The sequence below is a fragment of the Chiloscyllium plagiosum genome, unplaced genomic scaffold (assembly GCF_037043375.1).
Source record: "Chiloscyllium plagiosum isolate Xiang-an unplaced genomic scaffold, Cpla_swu_hap1 HiC_scaffold_10, whole genome shotgun sequence".
NCBI classification, from domain to species: Eukaryota; Metazoa; Chordata; class Chondrichthyes; order Orectolobiformes; family Hemiscylliidae; genus Chiloscyllium; species Chiloscyllium plagiosum.
Window position 1 is genome coordinate 59,267,284 of NW_028270148.1, and position 8,791 is coordinate 59,276,074.

Below are 8,791 nucleotides of genomic sequence, written 5' to 3' on the forward strand. Positions count from 1 at the left end.
ACTCAGCCTGCCACTGTACATAGGGTGGAGAAAAGTGTTGCCTTGGCCTGGGAAATGTTCTCAACCTCACAGACAGCCAAGAGTTGCATGTGAACCATGAAAGCCAAGATGAAGAAAGAGCACGTGAAGGTGGACACTCAGCTGCAGTTGAAAGGATGACTTGTTCGAGAAGGTTTCAGATCCCCAAAACCATCTGCCACAAGGGTGTGAGCCTCCTGAGGCACAGGTCTTTGGTCAGGTTGAGAAATCAGATCCTTTGTCAATTTTTTTGTAATGCTTTGGAAAATCTGGCTGTATTTAAAATTGATAAGTGTCGTAATAGTGCATGTTCTGCTCTTAATCGTACACACCTCTCAACAGACAGGAGTGGTGCCAAAAGACAAGAGCATTGCAAAAGTCACACACATAATCAAAAATGTTTGGAAAGATAAATCCAGCAACTAGAGACCATTTGGTTTGAACCTCAGTGTTAATGCTGTTGCCGTGGTGTACATAGAACATAGAACATAGAACATAGAACAACACAGCACAGAACAGGCCCTTCAGCCCTCAATGTTGCACCGATCTGTGAACTAATCTAAGCCCATCCCCCTACACGATCCCATCATCATCATCCATGGATTGTTTAAATCTCACTAATGTTGCTAAGTTAACTACATTGGCAGGTAGGGTGTTCCACGACCTTACCACTCTCTGAGTAAAGAACCTGCCTCTGACATCTGTCTTAAAGCTATCACACCTCAATTTGTAGCTATACTCCCTCATACAAGCTGGTGTCATCATCCTAAGGGAAAGACTTTCACTGTCTACCCTATCTAATCCTCTTATCGTCTTGTATGTCTCTATCAAATCCCCTCTTAGCCTTCTTCTTTCCAATGAGATCAGACCCAAGTTTCTCAACCTTTCCTCATTAGGCCTTCACTTCAGACCAGGCAACATCCTGGTAAATCTCCGCTGCATCTTTTCCAATGCTTTCACATCCTTACTGTAAAGGGGCAACCAGAACTGTACACAATATTCCAAGTGCATTTTGTATGGCACGGTGGCACAGTGGTTAGCACTGCTGCCTCGCAGCGCCAGAGACCCGGGTTCAATTCCCGCCTCAGGCGACTGACTGTGTGGAGTTTGCACGTTCTCCCCGTGTCTGCGTGGGTTTCCTCCGGGTGCTCCGGTTTCCTCCCACAATCCAAAGATGTGCAGGTCAGGTGAATTGGCCTTGCTAAATTGCCCGTAGTGTTAGGTAAGGGGCAAATGTAGGGGTATGGGTGGGTTGCGCTTCGGCGGGTCGGTGTGGACTTGTTGGGCCGAAGGGCCTGTTTCCACACTGTAATCTAATCTAATCTACAAAATTACGGCTCTGGAACTCAATCTCTCTACTAATAAAACCTAACACACCGTATGCCTCCTTAACAGCACTATCAACCTGGGTGGCAACTTTCAGAGATCTATGTACACCGACTCCAAGATCCTTCTGTACATCCACACTACCAAGAATCTTTGCATTGACTCAGCATTTTGCCTTCCTGTTATTCTTCCCAAAGTGAATCAGCTCACATTTATCTGCAATGAACTCTATTTAGTCATAGAGTTACAGAGATGTACAGCATGGAAACAGACCCTTCGGTCCATGTCCTCCATGCCGACCAGCTATCCCGACCCAATCTAGTCCCACTTGCCAGCACCCAGTCCATATCATTCCAAATCCTTCCTATTTGTATACCCATTCAAATGTCTTTTAAATGTTGCAATTGTATTAGTCTCTACCACTTCCTCTGGCAGCTCATTCCATATACTTACCAACCTTAATGTGTGAAAAAGTTGCCCCTTAGGTCTCTTCCAAATCTTTCCCCTCTCACCCTAAAACTATGCCCTCTGGTTCTGGACTCCCCCACCCCAGCGAAAATACTTTGTTTATTTATCCTATCCATGCCCCTCATGATTTTATAAACATCTATATGGTCACCCCTCAGCCTCTGATGCTCCAGGGAAAACATCCCCAGCTTGTTCAAACTCTCCCTATAGCTCAAATTCTCCAATCCTGGCAACATCCTTGTAAATCTTTTCTGAACCATTTCAAGTTTCACAACATCCTTCTGACAGGAAGGAGACCAGAATTGCACACAATATTCCAACAGTGGCCTAACCAATGTCCTGTACAGCCACAACATGACCCCCCAACTTCTGTACTCAATACTCTGACCAATAAAGGAAAACATACCATATGCCTTCTTCACTATCCTATCTACCTGCAACTCCGCTTTCAAGGAGCTATGAACCTGCACTCCAAGGTCTCTTTGTTTAGCAACACTCCCTAGGACTTTACTATTAAGTGTATCAGTCCTGATAAGATTTGCTTTCCCAAAATGCAGCACCCCACATTTATCTAAACTAAATTCCATCTGCCACTCCTTAGCCCATTGGCCCATCTGATCAAGATCCTGTTGTAATCTGAGTTAACTTTCTTCGCTGTCCATGACACCTCCAATTTTGGTGTCACCTGCAAACTTACTAACTATACCTCTTATGTTCACACCCAAACCATTTACATAAATGACAAAAAATATTGAACCCAGCACTGATCCTTGTGGCACTCCACTGGTCACAGGCCTCCAGTCTGAAAACAACCTTTCACCACCACTCTCTGTCTTATACCTTTGAGCCAGTTCTGTATCCAAATGGCTAGTTCTCCCTGTATTCCATGAGCTCTAAGCCTGCTAACCAGTCTCCCATGGGGAACTTTGTCGAACGCCTTACTGAAGTCTACTGCTCTGCCCTCATCAATCCTCTTTGTTACTTCTTCAGAAAACTCAATCAAGTTTGTGAGACATGATTTCCCATGCACAAAGCCATGTTGACTATCCCTCTTCAGTCCTTGCCTTTCCTCCAACTTGCCCACCACCGATGCCAGGCTCACTGGTCTATAGTTCCCTGGCTTGTCCTTACCACCTTTCTTAAACAGTGGCACCACGTTAGCCAACCTCCAGTCTTCCGGCACCTCACTTGTGACTATCGATGATACAAATATCACAGTAAGAGGCCCAACAATCACTTCCCTAGATTCCCACAGAGTTCTAGAGTACACCTGATCAGGTCCTGGGGATTTATCCATTTTTATTTTGTTTCAAGACATCCAGCACTTCCTCCTCTGTAATATTTTTCAAGATGTCACCATCTATTTCCCTACATTCTACATTTTCCATGTCCTTTTCCACAGTAAATACTGATGCAAAATACTCGTTTAGTATCTCCCCCATCTCCTGTGGCTCCACACAAAGGCCGCCTTGCTGATCTTTGAGGGGCCCTATTCTCTCCCTAGCTACCCTTTTGTCCTTAATGCACTTGTAAAAACTCTGTAGATTCTCCTTAGTTCTATTTGCCAAAGCTACCTCATTTCTTCTTTTTGCCTTCCAGTTTTCCCTCTTACTCCAACTGCCTTTATACTCTTCTAAGGTTTCACTCCGTCTATCCTGTTTATACCTGACATATGCTTCCTTCTTTTTCTTAACCAAACCTTCAATTTCTTTTGTCATCCAGCATTCCCTATACCTACCTGCCCTTCCTTTCACCTTAACAGGAATATACTTTCTCTGGACTCTTGTTATCTCATTTCTAAAGGCTTCCCATTTTCCAGCCATCCCCTTACTGAGAACATCTGCCTCCAATCAGCTTTTGAAAGTTCTTGCCCAATACCGTCAAAATTGGCCTTTCTCCAATTTAGAACTTCAACTTTTAGATCTCGTCTATCCTTTCCCATCATTATTTTAAACTAATAGAATTATGGTCATTGGATTGCTCACCCAAATTGCTCACCCACTGACACCTCAGTCACCTGCCCTGCCTTATTTCCCAAGAGTAGGTCAAGTTTTGCACCTTCTCTTGTAGGTACATCCACATACTGAATCAGAAAATTGTCTTGTACACATTTCATCTAAACCCTCTCCATCTAAACCCTTAACACTATGGCAGTCTCTGTTTGGAAAGTTAAACTCCCCTACCATAACCACCCCATTATTTGACAGATAACTGAGATTTCCTTAAAATCTGTTTCTCAATTTCCCTCTGACTATTAGGGGGTCTATAATACAATCCTGATAAGGCGATAATCCCTTTCTTATTTCTCAGTTCTGCCCAAATAACTTCACTGGATGTATTTCCGGGAATATCCTCCCTCAGCACAGCCATAATGCTATCCCTTATCAAAAATGTCACCCCCTTCCTCTCTTGCCTCCCTTTCTGTCCTTCCTGTAGCATTTGTATCCTGGAACATTAAGCTGCCATCCCTGAGCCATGTTTCTGTAATTGCAATGATATCCCAGTCCCATGTTCCTAACCATGCCCTGAGTTCATCTGCCTTCCCTGTTAGGCCCCTTGCATTCTAATCAATGCAGGTTCATTTATCAGTCTTTTCTTGTTCTCTGCTTTGTCCCTGCCTGCCCTGTTTAACTCGCTTTTGTTCTCAACTGTACCAGTCTCAGATTGAAATCTTTCCTCACTACCTCCCTGGGTCCTACTCCCCCACCTCACTAGTTTAAATCCTCCCGAGCAGCTCTCGCAAATCTCCCTGCCAGTATATTAGTCCCCTTCCAATTTAGATGCAATCCGTCCTTCTTGTACAGGTCACTTCTATCCCAAAAGAGCTTCCAATGATCCAAAAATGTTAAACCTTCTCCCAAACACCAGCTTGTCAGTCATGCATTCATCTGCTCTATCCTCCTATTCCTGCCCTCACTAGCTTGTAGGATTGGAAGTAATCCAGATGTTACTACTCTTGAGGGCTTCCTTTTTAAATTCCTGCCTCTGTAATCTCCCTTCAGAATCTCAACCTTTTCCCTTCCTATGTTGTTGGTTCTAATGTTTACAACGACCTCCTGCGTGCCCCTCTTCCCCGTGAAAACATTCTGCACCCTCTCTGAGATATCCTTGGTCCTGGCACCAGGGAAGCAACACATCATTTTGATTTTTCACTGCTGGCCACAGAAATGTCTGTCTTGCCTCAGAGTAGAGAGTCTCTAACACAATCGATCTCTTGGAACCAGACGTAACCTCATTATATTAGAGCCAGTCTCAATACCAGCAACTTGGATGTTCGTGCTTTGTTCCCCTGAGAATCCATCACCCCCTTAATTTTCCAAAACAGCATACTTGTTTAAAATGGGGATAGCTTTACAGGAAACTCCTATACTAACTGCCTACCTCTCTTACCTTTTCTGTAGTTAACTCATCTATGTGACAGTATGTGCAACTTTTCCCCCTTCCTGTAACCACCATCCATCACATCCCCTTGCTCTTGTAAATTCCTCGTTGCCTCTAACTGTCTATCCAACTGATCCTTTCAATCTGATAGGATTCACAACCAACAGCATTTATTGCAGATATAATCCTCAGTAAGCGGTGACTCTCCCTAAACTCCCACATCTGACAAGAAGAGCGTATCACTTTACTATTGTCACCTCTCAGCCCAATTCTGCAGTTTATCTGAGTCGCCCTGTGACCTGCAACATTCTTCCACAGTGTCCACTACTCCACCGACTTTGGTGTTATCTGCAAACTTACTAACCCATCCATCTATGCCTGTGTCTGAGTCATTTATCAACAATGACAAACTGCAGTGGTCCAAAAAACAGATCCTTGTAGCACACCACTGGTAACCGGACTCCAGGCAGAATATTTACCAACAACCCCCTCTCGATGCCTTCTTACAGAAAGCCAGTTTCTAATCCAACTTGCTCAATCCCATGCCTCTGCATTTTCTCCAATAACCTACCATGTAGAACCTTGTCAAAGGCCTTACTGTACACTACATCAACTGCCCTACCCTCATCTACATGCTTGGTCACTTCCTAAAAAAACTCATTGAGGTTTGTGAGACATGACCTGCCCTTGACGAAACCATGTTGACTTTCTGCAATCAAATTGTTGCTTGCTAGATGATTATAAATCCTATCTCTCATAATCCTTTTCAAATCTTTCCTATAACAGACGTAAGGCTCAATGGTCTATAATTAACTAGGTCAAGTCTACTACTCTTTTTGAACAAGGGCACAACATTTGCAATCTTCCAGTCCTCTGGTACTAAACCTGTAGACAATGATGATTCAAAGACCAAAGCCAAAGGCTCCAACACCTCGTCTCCATTTTCCCAGAGAATCCTTGGATAAATCTCATCTGGCCCAGGGGACTTGTCTACTTTCACTCCTTCTAGAATTGATAACATTACTAGCCTCAATCCTTTCTATTCTAATATCTCATATCTCATTCTTCTCCGCTAGAATATTCTCCTTTTCCTGGGTGCAAACTGATGAGAAATATTGGTTTAGCACCTCTGCAATCTCCACAGTGTCCACGCACAACTTCCCACTTCTGTCTTTGACTGGCCCTATTCCTACTCTAGTCATTCTTTTATTCCTCACATACCTATAAAAGCTTTACGGTTCTCCTTTATTCTACCTGCTAAAGACTGCTCATGTCCTCTCTTTGTTCTTCTTAACTCTCTCTTTAAATCCTTCCTAGCTAATCTGTAATTCTCCATCACCTCATCTGAACCATCTTGTCTCACCATCACATAAGCTTCCTTCTTCTGCTTAACAACAGATGCAATTTCTGTAGTAAACCACGGTTCCCTTACCTTATCACTTCCTCCCTGCCTGACAGGAACATACTTATCAAGGACACACAATATCTGTTCATTAAACCAGCTCCACATTTTGATTGTCCCCAACTCCTGCATTTTGCTACCCCATTCTATGCATCCTGAGTCTTGCCTAATCGAATTATAATTGTCCTTCCCTATCGATAACTCTTGTCCTGTAGCATGTACCTATCCCTTTCCATTGTTAAACTAAACGTAACCGAATTATGATCACTTTCTCCAAAGTGTTCACCTACCACTATATCTGTCCTGGTTCATTACCAGGTACCAGATCCAGTGTGGCCTCCCCTCTTGTCGACCCTTTGACATACTGTGTCAGGAAACCCTCCTGCACACATTGGACAAAAACTGATCCATCCGACATACTAGAGTTATAGCATTTTCAATCAATGTTGTGGAAGTTAAATTCCCCCATAATGACCACCTTGTTTCTTTCACTCCTACCCAGGATCGTTTTGCCGATCCTCTCCTCCACATCCCTGGAACTCTGCAGTGGCTTATAAAAAACTCAAAGCAGTGTGATCTCTCCTGTCCTGTTGCTAACCTCAGCCCATACTACCTCAGTAGATGAGTCCTTGTCAACAGTCCAGCCACTGTTATACTATCCTTGACTAACAAGGCCACACCTCCACCTCTTTTACTGCCTTCCCTGTACTTAATGAAAGATCTAAACTCTGGAACCTGCAACATCCCTTTCTGACCCTGCTGTATCTATGTCTCCGAAATGGCCACAACATCAAAGTCCAGGTACCTATCCATGCTGCAAGCTCACCTACCTTATTTTGGATACTTCTGGCGTGGAAGTAAATACATTTCAAACCAACTTGCTGTCTGCCAGCACACTCCTGTGACCGTGAAATCCTGTCCATGCCCTCCCTACTCTCATCTTCCTGTACACTGGAACTACATCTCAGGTTCCCAACCCCTTGCTGAGCTAGTTTAAACCGACCCGGATAGCATCAGCAAATTTCCCATCCAGGATATTAGCACCCCCCTGGTTCAAGTGAAGATTATCCTGTTTGTAGAGGTCCCACTTTCCCCAGAATGAGCCCCAATTATCCATGTACCTAAAACCCTCCCTCTTGCACCATCCTTGCAGCCACGTGTTCAGCTGATATCCCTCCCTATTCCTTGTCTCGCTGTCATGTGGCACAGGTAACAAACCAGAGATTACAACTCTGATTGTTCTAGCTCTCAGCTTCCACCCTAGCTCCCTGAAATCCTGCTGTACATCCCTATCCCTCTTTCTACCTATGTCGTTGATACCTACGTGTACCACGACTTGGGGCTGGTCACCCTGTCCCTTCAGGACCATAAAGACACAATCTGAGATATCACGCACACTGGCACCTGGGAGGCAACACACCAACCGTGAATCTTGCTCGTTCCCAACAAACCTGCTATCCGACCCTATTGAGTCCCCAATGACTAACACTTTCCTCCTTTCCCTCCTTCCCTTCTGTGCAACAGGGACAGACTTTGTGCCAGAGATGTGCACCCCACTGCATGCCCCGGTAAGCCATCGCCCCTACAGTACCCAAAACGGTATACTTGTTTTTCAGGGGATCCCTGCAGTGACTGTTTTTTCCCCTTTTAACAGTCACCCAGCTTTCTTCGTGCCTAGGAGTAACTACTTCCCTGTAACTTTTATCTACCACCGCCTCTACCTCCCGAATGATCTGAAGTTCATCCAGCTCCCGCTCCAGTTCCCTAACGTGGTCGTGGAGAAGCAAGAGTTGGGTGCACTTCCTGCAGATGTTCTTGGATGGGACATTAATGGCATCCCTCACCTCAAACATCATTCAGGAGGAGCATTCCTCTCCCTGTATTGCCATTCCCCTTATCAGAATGTAAAAAAGAGAGGCCTACCTGATGTGACCATGGTGTTTAAGGTTACAGGAGGTGGGTGGGTGGGAGGCCCTACAAGAGTAGGGTCTCGGGTTTAGAAAACACTTACTTATATAGCTGGAGGAAAATAAAAAGTCCCTCCTTTCCCAGAAACCACTACTCTCCAATGTCAGATGTAATGATTCAAATCAGTGATTCATTGCTTCCACCCTTGTTGCTGCTGCTGCATACATAGGTGTCTAAAGGCATATGATGTAATCCCCCATAATAACAACATATGGCAGATATGTCAGT

General features: G+C 44.4%; 1 pseudogene; it reads right to left on the reverse strand.

The window, feature by feature from the left end:
• Positions 1 to 7,583: 7,583 nt before the first annotated feature.
• Positions 7,584 to 8,484, reverse strand: LOC148148964 (uncharacterized; annotated as a pseudogene).
• Between the last annotated feature and the right edge of the window lie 307 nt (positions 8,485 to 8,791).